Genomic DNA, 19087 nt, shown 5'->3' on the forward strand with positions numbered 1-19087 from the left:
GCACATTTAATTTCGAGAGCATTACGCCCCCACTGGCAACATTCTGGGAATGAATTATAGATATTATTTATAGTAGCAATTTAGTTTTTTCGCAGTGTCTGTGAGACGCATGGCGCTTTAGGGCAAGATGCTTGTATCCATAAAAGGAGGAGGCGGAGAAAGGGGGAGAAAAGCTTCCATTTCTTGGGCAATGATATTACAAGAAATGTGTTTGTGCTACAGACTTGCGTCTATATCTTGCCGTATGGTGAAAAACCGAATTTTCTTTCTCTGTTTGATGCAACGTAATCATGGTAATGTTCTGGTTGAACTTGAAACGCTCTTTCTTGGTTGAATTCCTTTTGCTTTTTATTGTTACTGTCTTTATTTTTTTTATTATGGCTAGCATGAATACATTGATTATTATCATTACTTATTGTTATTAATATTTTTATCATCATAATGATATCGATTGCGCATATGATGATGGTAATGCTGAATATAATGATCATTACTCTCATATTGATATTTGTCATGGTCAATATTCATCAAAGATTAGAAAGAGAGTGACAGAAAGAGAGAGAGAGAGAGGGGGGGGGGGTAGAGAGGGAGAGAGCGACGCACATGAGAATGCCTGTCGCATGGCGTCTTTTCATTGTTTTCATTGTAAAATTTAGTGTAACTGCACTCTAATATATTTCCCCTAAACAATTCTTTTTAAGAAGTGCTTTCAATCAATCGTGTAGATGAGTCTGACGGATATATATAGGCCTACTTGATATTTTCGTGAGTCTAAAAAGTGGTGATCCATGTCACGTCGCCGCAATTCGATAAAATCTAGTACATCAGATCACCGTGCACTTTTCAGATGCGCTATATAGAGGAGAGAGATGAATTACATTGGGTATGAAAGAATAACGAAACAGATTGTGGCTGACCGAGACGATGATATGAAACTTTCTCTCTCCCATCTCTGTCTCTCTCTCTCTCTAGACAATATCTCCCACTCCTCCCTCTCTCTCTTTCTCTCTCTCCCTCCATCTCTTCTATCTCTCCCAGTTTGGATGTATTCCTGCCTCTCTTCTCTCTTTTATCCCCTTTTTTCTCTCTTGATTGGTCTGTCCTTATATTCTCTTTCTTTTCCTCTTTCTCTATCTGTCTCTTTTCTCTCCTCACCCTCCCTCCTTCTTTCTTCACCTTTCTCTTTCTCTTTCTTGAATTCCCCATTCTGCCTCATATTACGGATTGATCTCATCAATTTCGAGAGTATATGATGTTTGGAACGGCCCACAAAATTCATTACTCTGAGCAATAACCCACATTTAGGTAAACAGGAAACAAACAAGGCGACCTTTCAGGATTTTCAATGTAATTGGTATCTTAACCGCTTGACATTTTGTGAGAACTTAGATTAAAAAAATAGACAGAGATATATTTTCATTTCAGTCGGTCAGAGCTGCTGGTGAATGAATGAACTACAGGAAATTACTCTTACTATAATTCTGGATTCTGTAAGAACAGAAACAGTAGACGGAATAAATGAAAGAAGAAACATTGGCTTTATATGGCATAGTAATCTATGTTGCTTGCCATAATTTGAAAGAGCATCACAACGATTTGATTATTCATGTTGAGATGAACGCAGAATTGCTGTGGAAGCTGGTGAGATTCTGAAATTTTATCATTCTTCTACAATGTCACTTACTTAAATTTGATTAGTGTACACGTTTCGAATTTGTAGCGTGCATTTTCGTCATTCATATAGACCGATGAAATGGTTTAGAATTGTGTTGGGGTATATTTTCTGAGTGTTATATAAACATGCATTTAGGATTTTTATCTGTAAGACAATGTAACTTACGCCGCTGAGGTGACTTATAGCCATTTTGCTCTCAAATCAGCAAGGCAGATTGAACAGACAAAGAGAGAACCTAGTTGTCTGAACTGAAGATAACAAATATCTATGAAATCACGATTATCCCGGTAGTACGGTCCAAATCTAGGGGCATAGTCTAGCCGTGCCTCTCCCACAAAAGAGACAAATGAAATGAAGAAGAATGAAATAAGATAATGTGGAATGAAATAGCAAATAAAAGGGTGTACGCTTAAAATACAAAGTATTCGAAGTCACGCCTAAACTACGTACGAAGTGGTCATTGGAATTCCGCCGTGCAGGGAGTCCGGGGGTGTGAATTATGGACGGGATAATATTGATCCAAGAATATTGCTCTTAAAAATACCTGTTTAAGTGTTTTGCTGCGGACAGATTTTGATGGTGTGATGCCTGGTTGCCTCGCCTCCCCTGGACATGTGGAAATACAAAGTCGTTTCCGGATACCAGCCCCGTGTTTGAGTGATGGACCTCTTCGAACCAACGACCTTTGAATAATGTTGTAGTAGTAGTCGTTGTTGTTGCTGTTTTTTTTTTGTTGAGAATGATAAGCTGTCGTAGGACCAGAATGGGTTCATTGGCAGCATCGTATAGGTCTAGTGCAGAAAACAACAACAAAAAAGCAAAACAAAACAAAAACAAAAAACGACAACAGCAGCAACAACAACAACGAGAAGAACAACGTTAGCACCACCACAACAAATAATGATTATGATAATGATGATGATGATGATGATAATAATAATAATGATAATGACAATAATAGTAATAATAATAATAATAATAATAATAATAATAGTGATAATAATAATAATAATAATAATAATAATAATAGTGATAATAATAATAAATGATAATAATACTACTAATAATGAAAATAACGAAAGTTGCAAATCGGTATATGCTGGCTGGTTTCTGCATTGGTTCCTACATCCGAAGTGATTCACATTGAGAAGATGTTTAGCGGCAATGAGGAAAACCCAGCCATGAAGCCAGGCAACCACCAAACGAAGAAAATCTTTTTCTAATTGATAGTTATATTGATTTTAGATAATTTGATGACGCACAATCAACGCAAGGATATTATTTGCATAACGTTTATATAACATTAATGCATCTTTAGCTTAAAATGTATCTAAAATGTCACACAGGGTATTCATGTCTTTGTTGCCTCATAACTGATATTAACTGCGTTTGTTGTTGTTTTTTTCCAAAACCGTAACTAATAATACAATAATACAATAACGTATCTTGACTGATATGAACTTTGATCGGAGTATAACGCGAGTCAAGAAATGTAATATACTTGAATTATATATGTCAATGATCATGAAAATGATTGTCTAATAATATCAATGTCTTCGTTGTTTATGTCATGACTATAATCGAATACGAAGAAGTATTGATTGCCTTTTTCTACTATTTAAGCTTGCCAAGCTGATAGGGGCTGAGAGTATCTACAAGTGCTGTCTGTATATATTTGTTCTGTCATTTTCATATATTTCATGTATTTTGTTCCAATAAATGAAGTACGGATGAGAGATGGATAGTTTGTGTTTCGTGTCTGCTTTGTTCTACATCTCTGTAACGTGGTCTTCCTATTCATTTGCCCGTTATAGTAATAAGCCAGTTCACAGTACTTGTCAGCAATGACCTATAGAACCACAGATATGTAGGGCCTACATATATGAATAAATGAATAATGATATATGTATGTATATATATGTAACGACAACAAATAGAGCCGGGACTCGCTATGTTGGTTACTGGTGTTCTTTATTAATCGCAGGTTCTGCTCATAACAAGCCCTGAAAGATGTAAACATTATGTACAAGGGATAATGAGTACATTGTATTATCAATGAATACATTTGACATTTGACATTATTTGTAAATGAAGTTCATCAATATAGCATGCACAGTCTTAATTTGATAGTTGTGTTCATTCTTAATCTTTATCCTTCTTTAAATGGTGCATTTACATGTAGATCGACATTTATTAATATAATTTCTGCAACTTGTAATTGGCACATAGTCGTTGATTATATTGACATTTCAACAGTGAATGGTTAAATTCTGATAGTTTACGCTATGCTCATTGAGTCTCGTTTCATTTGCATGATTATAGCTATTCTGTTGCAGGTTTACATATTTACAATAGCAAATCTCTAATTCGCATTAGTTCTCTATACAGAGTTAAGTTTATGTCGAAAGTACTGGCACAGACTCCAATGTGAAAGCGTTTGCATTGGCTTCACTGTAGCTCTAGTTTCCTGCAACAGGTGTTCTATGTGAAAGCTCCTAGGTCGTAAATGTGTCAAGAATGCTCTCTCGCTGACCAGAGAGGATTGAATGACCTTAGGTCCAAAGTCCGCTCACTAGGTTAAAGTGAATTTGCTCTATTTTCTAGAATCTTGACGTCACAGTGTTTCTTGCTAGAATGAATTGTTCTACAATGCTCTTGAATTCATAAACGTCTTATTAACTAACTTGAGCAAGTAATCATATCACAATAATGCATCTAAGCAAACTAATTAGCACATGCAATTAGCAGATACCACAAAATAAAGGAGTTAGCATGATTGCAACTCAATCCAGCAAAGGAAAGATTGATATCTCAGTATTCTCTTATACAACCTAACAATAACATAATAAAGCAAGATTCCATTTGCTCAAGGTACAAACAGTATACATTCAATACTGGACATATAAGTTCCCTATAGACTTATACTGCTAAACGCTCATATCATCTTCAATAGGCAAGATATGGAAATAAAGTGAAGAAGAGTGAAGGAGAAGAAAAGGAGGAGAGAGAGAGAGAGAGGGGAGGGGGAGTCTCCTAGTGCATACACCAATATGGCTAGAATATTACATTCACGAGTGTCTACTCAGCAATGTAATCACGCACATACACAATGGCATCGATCAAAATGTTGTGAAAGCAGCAATGAACATACATCTCCAAATTGTCATGTCTATCTTTTAACCAGCTTTCCAACAAGTTCTTCTTCTTTATCAACTCAACTTAACTTCATGTCCACTCACATAATGTAGGAGCTCGATAACCGATAAACAATGTCATATCAACCAATCTGAGTCTGAGGCAGGTTTGAGCCATACATTTCAGAAGTCAGATATATATGAACGACAATGAAATCTCATGATGTGCCCATGCACATTCGCATCACACTGTTCAACATAACAGAGGATCCCTATTTCAACTCAAATTTGAAATAGCAACATTGTTATCACTGATCTATAGCGCAAGTAGCAGCTCATAGATAATCCTAACACTATCTGGACAACACACTAGACTCGAACTAGACTTCACAGTTTAAGCTTGACAAAGAAGATAACTTACCCCTGCCGGAGACGAAGATAGCTGACTCTCACGAATTCTGCTCACAATATGTCTCGATGCCTTCCCGTTGTCAAAGATTCCAATATGAAGTGAGGAGAGGAAAACTTTCTCTATTTATTGGGTTTAGGACCCTTCCCAAAGATATATTTTAACTTTAAATTCCAATCCACCGACGCACAATCCTACGTCACTTTTACTGCCACTTTGTTTGGGTAGGGGCTATGTCTAGCTATGAGGTCATAGCTTGACCCAAGGAGGGCAGAGAGTGGACACTATGCCCAAATTTGGCAAGTAAAAGTGGAGAATGTGACCGGAAGGATTGGACTTCCTGAATGACGCAGGGTGACTCATTTTCCAGAAAATATATTTCTATGTTACTTTTTGTATTCATTTTGATTCTCAGAAATCTTTCTTTCTCTTTGTTTTAGCAAAAACCACAATGTTACATATATATATATATATATATATATATATATATATATATATATATATTTATATATATATATAAACATTTATTATTATTCATTTATTAAGCTTGCCAAGCTGATATATATATATACATATATAGTTTGTTATGATTCCATATAATCATTAATATCTTATAAGCACGATAGTTATATTAATGATGTGATAATAATCATAATAATGATAATTAGAATAATATTATTAATAATAATATTAATATTAATAATAATTATTATTATTGTTATTATTATTATTATCATTATTATTATCATTATTATAATGATATTGCGAAGTTTCTATAGGAATGATCTCAGGTTCGCAGAGCAATATGAACTAAATGTAAGAGAGGCAAACAAACTGACAAACAACAAGTCTTAAAGGGATAGTACAGTATTGGTGGAGATGAGAATTTGTCTTTTTACTTTTTGCGAGATACCAAGAAAACACTTATTATATAGTACAGAGCATACTATTTTAAGAGGAATAAAAAGTTTATTTGATGAAAATCGAGTTTGGAATGACTGAAACATCCAAAAGCAAAGTAAAACAAAGCGATTGTAATAAAGTGTGGGTCCCACACTTTATTAGAATCGCTCTTTTTTGGATATCTCAGCCATTTCAAAACCAATTTTCATCAAATAAACGTTGAATTCCTCATAGAATTACAAGCTCTTTCATATTTCATAAGAGGTTTCTCATTATCTCACCAAAAAAAAAAATGTTAGAAACCTGAAATTAGGTCTCAACCAAAACTATACGATCCCTTTAAGGGAACCCAAACCCAAAGAGAAATGTGGATTCAGTGAAAGCAGTAACATTAGTAGAATACATCAGTGAAAGTTTGAGGAAAATCAGACAATCGATGCAAAAGTTATGAAATTTTTATGTTTTGGTGTTGGAACCGTTGGATGAAGAGACTACTTGAGTTTATGACATCATTGTGTGGACAACAATTATAAAGAAAAATAATTAAGAAAATTCAACATGCTTGCACTTTTCTAGCATAATGAAAGAGCACTTGACTAACAGCTTTCAGAAAGCAGGGGGAATAATTACTACCCTTAACATATGTGAGTATCATTAAGTTGGTGGAGCGCGTAATTTTCACGAAAAATTATTTTTTTGTGGAATTCTCTTTCACTCAGTCCACATTTCTCTGTGGGTTTTGGTTTCCTTTAACTGTAAATCTTATACAATATGATGGGGATACAGGATCAAAAAGGACTGACAATAACGTAAATCAAATCATAATTTAAAAAAAAAAGGTATCTGGCAAGCCTATAGAAATGTGCTGCAACAAACATGACTATGGTCCTAGATATAGAAAGAAAGAGATAGAGAGAGAGAGAGAGAGAGGGGGGGGGGGAATATATGTAGATAGAATGAAATATAGGAGCTTATAAGGATAATTACCTTGATTGCGGGTAGTCTGCCAGAAAGGCAATCAACAAATTGCAATATCGGCTCTCGGCATTTTTTTTTTCAGGCAGACTCACCCCTACACACCCTTTCACAGATGTGTTTGAGCTGTTGTCGCAAGATCCATGCCACCCCCCCCCCCCCCCCCTCCTCCAGGAGCTTTGTGTGACGAAGAAAGACCCGACTCCCCTCATTTTTCATTTCAATTTGATTCCCGCCAACATATCCATGCCAGAATTGAAATAGATCAACGAAAGAGAATGCTTGGTAGCTAAAGGTGAGCCGCCAGCGGTCGGAGGAGAAGTCTACAAAACTGATTCGTCAACCTTGCTACCAGGGACGGGGGGGGGGGGGGGGGGGGGGGGGGGGCAGGGGGGCAAACCCTGCCTGTGTGCATTAGATACATCACCATTATGATAATTAGGTGACACAGGTTTGTATAGATTTAATTCTTGTTAGGGAAAATGATCAGAATTATTCCTGCATCGTGATTTGTGACGACAAGAGTATTTCTAATCTAGGTGAAATAAACATTCATCTATGCGGGATAATGAAAATCCAAGTCACTGTCGGCAGCATATGACATCAACTCGTGCCGCAACACGTTTATGGAAAATCGACGAGAATTCAATGTGCAGGGAAATTGTTGTGTTGCAGTGGGGTGGCAAATGCCTCAAAGATAGGTTTATTAAAGACAAATATAGTTGTCAGGTCGGTTCCTGGGGTCATCCCGTTCACATTCTGCAACTTTCTCAAATCTCGCATACATTTTCACTACCAGCAGAGCGCAACATTATATGTATATATAATACGTGTGTGTGTGTGTATGTGTGTGTGTGTGTGTGTGTGTGTGTGTATTTGCATATTGCAACAAGAAATGGGGAAACAGAATCACCGACTGTTGATCAAATCTCCCAGCGGTCTGATGAGAACATCCCAGTCCGAAGTGTGCCGATGTAAAGAACACTCTGATTAGCAATGTTTACCCCTTCATGGAGCCGTCAATCTCCCTGCAATACGCTTTTCAACTTTATTCGCAAAGCGGTTTGTAATGAAAACAAAAGCATTTACGCACAATGTATGCATGACGACGCTCCGCGAGTAGAGTCGGAAGTCTGAAAAATGTATGCAACCTTTGATGGAGAATCAACTTGCTATAGCATAACATTTTGAACGAAAACCAAACCAGTAAAATCAATGACAAGAAGAAGAAGAAGAAGAAGAAGGAGAAGAAGAAGAAGAAGAAGAAGAAGAAGAAGAAGAAGGAGAAGAAGAAGAAGAAGAAGAAGAAGAAGGAGGAGAAGAAGAAGAAGAAGAAGAAGAAGAAGAATATGATGATGATGATGATGAAACAACTTATGGAGTACAGAAGCATTTTTTCTTCGCCGTAACAATGTTCATCCAGGTTACAGTTCGTGATTCCGAAGGTTCGTTATTCCGAAGGTTCTTTAGTCCAAAGGTTCGTTATTCCGAAGGTTCGTTATCCCGAAGATTCATTATTCCGAAGGTTCTTTTATCCGAAAATGTGATAAGGTTTGTTATTGCGAAGGTTCATTAATCCGAAAATGAAATAAGGTTCGTTATTCCGAAGGTTCGTTAATCCGAAACTGAAACAAAGCTCGTTATTCCGAAGGTTCGACCCTATTTCATTTTCGGATAAACGAGCCTTCGGAATAGCGAACCCAATTTCATTTTCGGATTGGAATAACGCCACAAATGTTCGGATTAACGAACCCTTTTTCATTTTCGGATTAACGAACCTCTAGGTATAGGGAATTTGTGTGTTTCGGATTAACGAACCTTCGGAATAACGAATTATGTGTTCATTCGGAATAACGAACAGCACCCGTTCATCCACACTAACGTCGGTAATGTGCCCAAGATCACATGTTTTCATGTATTCTCTACAGTACTTCAAAGTCAATTACAAGTACAGTTGTTGTAGTGGATTACGGGGAAGTGTGTGTGGCAATTATGTGTGTATAACGTATACGTGTGTGTGTGTGCGTGTGTGTGAGAGAGAGAGAGAGAGAGAATGCGTGCTCGCTTTTTTGTTTGTTTGTTATGTTCAGTGCATGGCTTGTACGATAGTTCGTGTTGACGAATGACGTTGATGTGTCTTAAATCTAGTCATAAGACGATGACTGATGTAAAATTAAGAGGAATTTCTTGAATTTAAGCGGAATTAATTGACGTCAATTTCTATGCCATATAATTCATCAACAAATCCCATAATGCATTAATGACAAGAAGTCTCATTCACCAATTATTTTGTAAATCATATATTGCGCACCATTTCTTTTAAGGGGCTCGAATGATTTATCATGTGCACTCACTAGGTTTGGAACATGGTCCACGAGGCTATTAGGACTACTTTTCACACTAAATAGTAGAAAAACATAATTATATTTAGAATCTAGCGAATAAATCAAACTCACCGAAAAAAGACAACATGAATACTCATATGATTTCCCCACAAGACTTCACAAATCATTTTATTGCATACATTAATAAACAGATCCGATTTCAAAGGGCAATGACATACTCTGACCCCCCCCCCCAGAAAAAAAAAATACATCAGAAGACAACGATGCCAGAAATAACCCACGTTTCTCTGCACTTCATGGACGTGCTCATTTAAATTTCGATTGATTGTGGCTCCCACGACAGCAACGATCTCAACCGCAAACCACAAGTTGGAGGCTTGTGAGAGGCACAGCGTTCAACATCGTACATCAACGAGCGAAGAGGGCGCTAAATAAGTTTGAGCAAAAGGTTGACATTGAAAATCAGTGAGTGGAAACGACGTGCTCGTCAATCGAAGACTGATCCTACAATATGTCAGATAAAGGAGGTGGCTCTCTCCCACGGCCCTGATCTGATGCTCAGTAAAATGCCACGCTTTGGTATTTACTTCTTTCTTTACTAACTTTTGGACGTAGAGTAAAGGGCTGATTTCACGGAGCACGCGAACGATTTGCGAAGGATGCGAATGTCGAAATAAAAATGGCAAAGAACAACTTTCATTCGCATTTTAGCCTGCAAAAGATCTCCAAACCGAGTCGGGGGCTCGGAAGCGTCGTCAACTGTTTGCAGGCGTCGGTTCTATATCGGCGGTAATTAAAACAATTAAGGCAAGTGCCGAAATATGTCTCACCCACAAATGTATACCACAACACATTTGTAAAAATCTAACTTTGATTGTTATAAAGTGGAATCAAGGCAAAGTGGTAGTACAACAAGAGCTTTGTAAAACAAGAATTATTTGCAAAGAAAATGGCCCCAAAAATAACATGGAACAGTATATTTCAATAATTGTGAAGATATCATATGGTTGACAAAAATGGTGTACATACAATTTGATTGAGAAAGAATATTTCATTTCATTTCATTTATAGGGTTTTCACACAAATCATGACAGTGTTGTGTTTACAATACCCATCAATGACAACGTAAAGTGACACATAAATTATAAGTTATAAGTTCAGTATATACAAAAAGCATTTACATAGCACAAAATCAATTGAAATTATTTTCAAGGGTACATTCATGACGGATAAATAAAATTGTGTGCGAAGGGAACCCACATAGAAGCAGATGCTTGTAGGAGTAGGTTCCCCGAAAGAAAAACAACACAGGCTGTTACACTCACACACACACTCACACACACACCTGGACAAGCGTGCGTGCACTCACACACACGCAACAAGGAGAAGAGAATGAGAAAGAGGAAGAGGAGAAATCGCCAACTAGACCGTCATAGAGACAATATAAATGACGGTACCTGCAGCTGCAAGAGGAAAGAATAGAAATGAAAGAAAAGAATTAAAAATAAAACCATGTTTAGACCTGTTCTACAAGAACATTACAAAAACATGACAGAAAAAAGAGAAAAAAATATTCTGTTAGGTATAATCACAGTCGAACTTAACATTGGCCCCGGGAAAGTTTGTTGACCCCTGTATGTGACCTTTGACCTTGTGGTGATCTTCAACTCCCCAAGAGGCATCTACCACCAAAGTTTGGTCGCGAACAGTCCTGCCGAGCAAAAGTTATAAGCCATAATCGAAACGCGCCGTAAAAACTTAACATTGGCCCCTAAAAATTCGTTGACCCTTGTTTGTGACCTTTGGCCTTGTGGTGATCTTGAACTCCCCAAGAGACATCTACCACCAAAGTTTGGTGGCAAACAGTCCTACTGAGCAAAAGTTATGAACCATAATCGAAACACGCAGTAAAAACTTAAAATTGGCCCCTAAAAGTTCATTTACCCCTGTTTGTGACCTTTGACCTTCTGGTGACCTTTAACTCCCCAAGGGACACCTACCATTTAAGTTTGGTCACAAACGGACATACCAATCAAAAGTTATGAGCCATAATCGAAACGCGCCGTAAAAACTTACCATTGGGCCCCTAAAAGTTTGTCGACCCAATGCTGTGACCTTTGACCTTGTGGTGACCTTCAACTCCTCAATGGACACCTACAATCCAAGTTTGGTCACAAATGGACATACCAATCAAAAGTTATGAGCCATAATCGAAACGCGCCGTAAAAACTTAACATTGGCCCCTTAAAGTTCGTTGACGCCTGCCTATGACCTTTGACCTTAAGGTGACCTTCCTGTTTGGTAACATGTGTAACTTTGCATAACACTCTTCTCTCCAAGTTGGATTGACATTGAAGCACTCAGTACAAGGTAATTAAAGTTTTTGTAGCGTTACGGACGGACGACGGACGGACAGACGCCGCAGGCGTTCCCTTGGTCTCCCATCACCATCGGTGGGCTCGACAAAAAACCGGATATTTCTTACGAACATTTTCCGCACTCTAGATAGTGATTTGCTCTTGATTAAATTTGTTCTAGAAAATGTCTTGAAGGCCTTGTCATGATCTTCATGAAACCCCAAACAGATCCCGACAATTTGAAGAATGTCTCGCGTATGTTTCTCGAAATCCGCGAAGTTCTTCCGATCATTATAAGACATATCGCAAACTTTTCGAGACACTCTTACGATCGAACGTCGGACTTTGCCATTTTTTTTTTTTACATTCACATCCTTCGCAAATTAATTTCGTTTATGATGTTAGTAAATACATGCAATTCTCTGAGTTTGATTACGCTTAGACGCCTTAGAAAAGTTCAATATTTTTCTCCTTCACTGCCTCATAATTCCTTTATTCTTCTAGTTGATTTGAAGCAATATAGGCCTACTGGTCTATTATGTAACTGCTCCTATATACTTCTACTACAACTTTTACTACTTCTTCTTCTTCTGCTACTACTACTACTACTACTTTACTTCTGACTACTACTATACTACTACTGCTACTACTTGTACATGTGCTGGTGTTACTCTATAATTAGATACTGGGCCTAAGGGAGCAAGATGGCTCAGTCTGTGGCGTTTCTGCCTTACAATCAAATGACTCAGGTTCGAGCGCGGGTTCAAACCCCATGCGAGTCTTTCTGAGCAATGCTGTGTGTTGTGAACAATTGTGTGTGTTTTGCCTCTAGCAGAGACAAAACACTATGTTTCCCGGATAGGACACACTAGTAAAAGGGATCGAGGTTCAGGGTGTGAGAGTGTCACAACTCATGCAAAAAGATCCCTCTTCATTCACAAATCGCATAGAACATGGTGCATAACCCTGTGAAGTGGTCCGCCCCATGCAAGTACAACTGTACATACTGGACCCCATGGAAGACCAGTTAGTGCAGCTGAATATGGACTATCCAGACATCTTTTCAGTTGAAAAAAAATGGAAACAAACAACAAACGAAAATTAAATGCTGCTTTTGTTTTTTTACAAGTACTTAACCATTTTTGCGACCGTGCTAATTAAAGTTTAGACAAATATTTTCTGTCCCTAAATCTGTTATAGGTATAATAATGGTGCTCTTCACTTTTTTGCGGTTTGGTTCCCATATGTGGTGTCCCAGAGTGTCCAACCAAGGAGCTTCACAGCTCCTTTGTTCAACAATTAATATAGTGTATAATGAAAACAAAAGACATTGTTACATTCTTTCGATCAAAACGTAGCCAAAACGAGGACACCTAGTTTCACTGAAGGCCAAGCCTTTCAGTCGCCCTATAGTATGCATTAAGAGTAAATCGAAAAGAAGTAAACGTACGTGGCGTACCCGGCTAATACGCAGCTAACTCGACACGCCTCATGCACCCCTTCCAGCGGCCATGGCCTGTACGTTGCACCGGGATGGGACGGGTAAACGGCCGCTGTACTATCCGTCGACGCCGAGGGTTGGCGCAGCTATCATACACACTAAAAAATAGGAGAGCAAATATGTACCCCTAGAGGTACAGATGCTTGTCGCTATACAAGGAACCCTAGCGGTACTTATATGTACCCCATACAGGGGTACATATAAGTACCCCTGCCTTGGGTACTTATATGTACCTCTAGGGTACAGATTGTGTACCCCTGTATGGGGTACAGATGAGTACCCCTGCATAGGGTACAGATGAGTACCTCTAGGGTTCCTTGTATAGCGACAAGCATCTGTACCCTTACCGGTACATATTTGCACTCCTTTTTTCGTGTGTATGTGACTGTCTAAGTAAACAATATGACACACACACACAAACACGTACACAAACACGCACACAAACACAGGCATGCAATCTATGAGAGTAAGTTTACAGCATACAACTGTATGTATAAGACATGCTAAGGTGTTTTTCCTTGATATATACAAATTACACGCTTTATTTCCTGGAAACTATAACAAAGCAAAAGCATCCACGTGTTGATATTGCACTACAAACACAGAGGACTATACAAACGAATAAGGTTGTTGCATGAAAAAATAATACATGTACATGATGTAGTAGTGCACTGTACCAATATGTTGCCATTTTTGTGAATTTGTGAATCATTTTTGGTTTGCAAATTTGACAAGCAAAATTCTCACCAAGCGCTATACTGGGGTATAATATTTAGTGCATTTAAGAGGGTCTCAGTGTCAATTTACGAAAACAAAATCTTGTGACAATACCTGTGACCTTCTCATTCACAAAAATAAATATGTATGCAAAGACGAACAGCTTATGCAGTACATGTAGTTGAGACTGTTTATCTTTGGCACAATGTACAACAGTGTAGGTGCCTACAGGAATACATAGAATTGCACAACCAAAAAAATATGTCATAAATACACTCAAATACTAAGATTACACAGCCATGAAATCCATATAATGCTTTAAATTCACATTTTCATAATTTCTCATCAATCATAAAGTTGGCTTGAAGAACACCTTTCACTTGTCCACACATTGAACATCCTACATTATCATATCAAACGAAATATCACTTGATTTAATTTGTTGGTAAATCACTTCAGTTACTTAACTTATAGAAACAGCTGTTCATAATCTTCAAATCACAGGTAAATCTGTGACAGAAAAACACTGTAGCACTAATAGGTAAATATGGAACGAAATTTGGCATCAAAATAGCAAAATGAAATAAGTATATCAGAATTGCTCTGAATTAAGAAGGGTTTTGTTTTTGAATTTTGAAATGGCCTTTTTAATCCTTTACCTTTGAATTTCAAGAGATATGGAATAAAACTAGAAATGTTGCTATGGTAAGTGGTATGTATCCACCATAATGCATGCTTCTCCCAATAGGTCTATGTTACGTCTGGATGAGTGACGACAGTTTCACATAAGTGGCAAAATAGTAAAATGACAAATGTCACAAATGTCACAAATGTGTTGAGTGTTTACTTTCCTTAAACTAATTTTAATTGGATAATAGCTAAGAGAGAGACTTATAGTCTAAGAAAGCAGGTATTTGGGGATTGAAGAAAGTTCTTTGCTTTCATAATGCACATGAACCGATTTTATGTCCCATGTGTATATCCACTTCTTCGCAGTAACAGATACCTACTGTCAATACACGGTAAATGTCTACCTTTGCTCATCAAGTTTCCTCTTACTCTGTCACGATGAAAACTACGTTCAACTTGATGCATTATAACAAAATGTACAGTGAGTTTTGATTCAACCAAAGTGATACCCCTTGCTCTTCACACAAGAAACACATTTGTATCTCTGAAAAAGTAAACAGATTATGCACCAATGACAAATGGGTAGGCCATAGATATGAATTGGATGGTGGTAGTAGACATACTGCATGTACATGTATTATTATCGCACTGTTTGCACCATCAATTATATTTCAAAGTAAGATATTTCTTCCTATAGAACACAATTTCATACACTTGTGCATTTAGTGAAAGAGATTATCTTCATCATGTAAAAGCACACTGGTCATATCATAATGCATCAAATCCATGTAGTGAGTGCTTGTTTTGCACGGTGCATAAATACAGCTTTATATCCAACTGGAGAGAAGATGTGTGAACCCGCTGAAAAGTCCCGAGTATACTGAGGCAAATGTCTATGGAAAATGCGTGTTGTATCAAACTCAAAACGTCCTCAATGGGTTAACATGGTCTTCTCTATCAGTTCACCACTGAAGAGTAACTTTTGGACGAGGATCACATAAATTAGTTTTGACCATCAGGCTAAATCTAATGGCAATCTCCTTATAGTACTCCCATCGGTTGAGGTAATCTCACTATGCACAACACCGCCCACTGGCACTGGTAAAACAGTCCAGGACTCAATCACCGTTGGACCAGTAATTTTTCAGGAATGGACCAGTAAAAATGGACAAACTGGGTTACCTACTGGTCAAACAGATGGATATGGCCAGTGAAACAAAAAATGGGTTAGTGTGCAGCCATGTCATGCAAACCATTCAATTGTCTACTCATGTCTTGCACACCACAGGTACTATGTATATCAATCTGTTCGAACATACATAACACACTGCTGAAATGTAATGAATGCTCTCAGGGAAATGAATAACTTACAATGTAGCTGAATATCGCTAGATCCACGCAAGGTCAACTAAAGCAAGGTTGGTTGCACTTCATATTCATTCTAAATAAGAAAATATAGATTTAGAAACAGCAGTGGCAATTACAGGAATATTAATGAAAGTAAAGCTCATGCTCGTGTATTTGATGTAGATTACTGGGAAACATGTAAGATCCTATTGTACATAGAAGCTATGTGGAAGTTTGTGTTTTGCTTTTGTGTGAGCTTGGAGATCTAACTTCAACATAAGTAAAGAGAGGGCAGGTGTAGAACCCAAAGTAACCAAATCCTCACCATGTTACTAGCAATGTAAAAACCTCAAGAGTGATTCAATTTTCCATTAACATCTGAACCTTTAGAATTTCTTGTCTCTCCTTTGGCTGTAACACATACACTGCAGTCAACCTATAATTTTGTATGGTAAGCACTCAGGATTAGTATCATTTTTAGTGAACTGCTTCAGTTGCCAATATTCCTGTATCAAGTTAGTAGGCTCTGCCTGCAAAGAATATGTACACTACAAACACATTATTGTCAAATTTTTCAATTGATACTGCATCTGGTGCATATGTACATGAGTACCTCAAACGGGCAAGGCAAACTATGATTTGCAATGAATTCAAGCAACATATTAAAAGATTTCCTTGCTCGTAACTATGATGGAAATCACATTTTAACCTTACAGTGTTAAGAGGCCAGAGACGTACAATCACTGTAAGCAGCAAAACAAGAACCGTATTGAAGGATATTCTTATAACTTCAAGTTAACACACATGAGACATTAAAGCTCTAAATGAGAATTTGTTGCCTAAATTCAGCTGAGGTAAAAGGTTTCTGTCCTATCAATGGGCCAGAAGAAGTAAAACCACCGTGAATTTATCGGGATATAACGTTATCAACTTTCTTATCTTAAGAACGAGATGCTGGAAATATTCAAAGCAATTTCCAGAATTGACCTGAATATATGGGATATTTAAGTTGATCAATCTTTGTACCTTGAATGGTAATTACTTGGAATATCCTAATCTTGTGAGAGAGGTTTGGATGAAATATTGGTGCGCTCTTCGTGTTGGGCTATTCCAGCCCAAATGTGCACTACACAGCCAAAGTTGAAGCAATCCCTGCAGAAATGTTGGTGCAGGTGCAGAGAACTGTTCCTTCCACCTCCACGAGAAGGCCATCTGGTGCAAAAGGAATCCCACATATTACTAATAGTGACTTTCTGATTTTGTGACACAGCCACCTTTCTTGTACAAGAGTGGTTCCAGATTGCTACAGTCCGTTTGTCACATCTGGGATGATATCGCCCATTTTGATATTCAGTGCACGTCGTTCACTACGTACTGCTACGACGTCATGGCTCCCTTTCCTCCAACAGGCTGGCGAGTGGTTGCACTAAGCGATGACATCACTCATGTTCTGAATATAGGTGGCAATGAAATCCTTGGCAGACGCGTTTGCGATTCAGGCCTGGGATGTACTGGAGAACATGAAAGTATGCACAATTCCTCAAAACAACGTCATTACCTCGATGTCGACAGTCAGGAGGTGAAATGGATTTGGATTTGGTCCTGCAGGTTCCTGGACAAATAGTGAGAAATGAATTTACAACAAATTTGTTAATAACAACAAACAAACTTTTCTTCACATTTTATCTAGTGCCATCAAAAGTGCAACATTCAAAAACATTATATTATCAGTTAGTTTCAAACCCCGGTTGACATTGAAAATATTACTACATGTATTATCTATGCTCAAAGTAACCATCACCTTTTATATTATTTGAGGTTGATGTGAAAAAAAGAAGAAGCAGCATAATTGCAAAACTTATCAAATTCGCTTAAATGATATCTATCAACCTTTCTTTTTTTCTTTTTCTTTTTTTGGGGGGGGGGGCAAACAATTAACTTACAACTCTATAAACATTTACTTTCCACAAAACATTTGGAATGTACCAAAAGCTCTTCTTATTTTGTGACAAAATATCCAATCAAATATGGACTCATTCCCTTTCAAATCATATTTCACTTACACAAACCTGTGGTATTACAGCCAGGGTCTTCCATGATGGGTGCCCTTTTGATGAGAGTCCTTCCAGCTTCAGAGTATTGTAAGGGTGAAGAGAACCTAAGTGTGAATCTATGGACAGGAAAAAAAAGAAAACAGGAAAAATGGGGACAGTTTACCTTATTTGAGATAAAGGAATTGGTCACTTTATCTGATTGATAATTCATAGGAATTACCATCATGTCATATACATCCTACTGTACATATACAGTGGTCTCCCGTTAATAACGAAGTCCTCGGGACCGGCAATTTTCTTTCTTTATATCGGAATTTCATTATAACCGAACAAAGAAACAATATACATAGAGTGGATGAGATTGCAGCCCAAATTTTTACTTCGTTATAACCGGATAGCACTGTAATAGGAAAATCATTGCTTACGATACTTGCAAAGTCATTCTTTCTGCAAAGGTCTTGTAAGAATAACAGTAATTCACAGCCTGTCATGGACCGCACATACCACGTATCTTGCCACTTGTTCACTGATGCTACATCCAGCAGTCATGGGGCCATCATGTCACTGCCACACAATCAGTAGTAGCCCTACCCAAAAATGGACATGCATCTTCTGGTGTTACAAGTCACAATTTATCAAATGATAGTATGACCCAGGGCTGAAGTCATGTAACTACGTGTACATCATGTAGTATTGTGCTCTGCATGGTTCTTTCCCGTTTTAACTACAGTACTTATGTGTCATTAAAAGACTTACCATTACCAAGTATGCTTGATAACGTCCTTGAAGAGTTCTTGAATAATCTTTGCTCTCCACTGACTTCCAGATGGTTAGAAGAGATGCATTCCTCTCCTTTGTCACATCCATTCACAAGTGACATGAAGTAATCCACAGCTTGGTAGTGAAACAACTGCATTAGGAGCTGCTTGTCTAAATAACAATAACAACAAAAAAAGAAATGTGTAAATGGTAGCACTAATGTGAGGTTTAGGTCTTACATCAGTTTATTGTACCGTGGTTAAGTATTTATTGCCTTGTAA

General features: G+C 37.7%; 1 long non-coding RNA gene across 1 annotated transcript; it reads right to left on the bottom strand.

Moving 5' to 3' along the window:
• Positions 1-17392: 17392 nt before the first annotated feature.
• LOC139710129 (uncharacterized) lies at positions 17393-19087 on the bottom strand. Its single transcript, XR_011709434.1, has 3 exons — positions 18804-19087; positions 18063-18163; positions 17393-17605 (listed from the first exon to the last, which is right to left on the bottom strand). It is a non-coding gene; the product is annotated as an uncharacterized lncRNA (long non-coding RNA).

Source organism: Diadema antillarum, unplaced genomic scaffold, assembly GCF_040938485.1.
Source record: "Diadema antillarum isolate AM-2024a unplaced genomic scaffold, OU_Dant_1.0 seq00001503_RagTag, whole genome shotgun sequence".
NCBI classification, from domain to species: Eukaryota; Metazoa; Echinodermata; class Echinoidea; order Diadematoida; family Diadematidae; genus Diadema; species Diadema antillarum.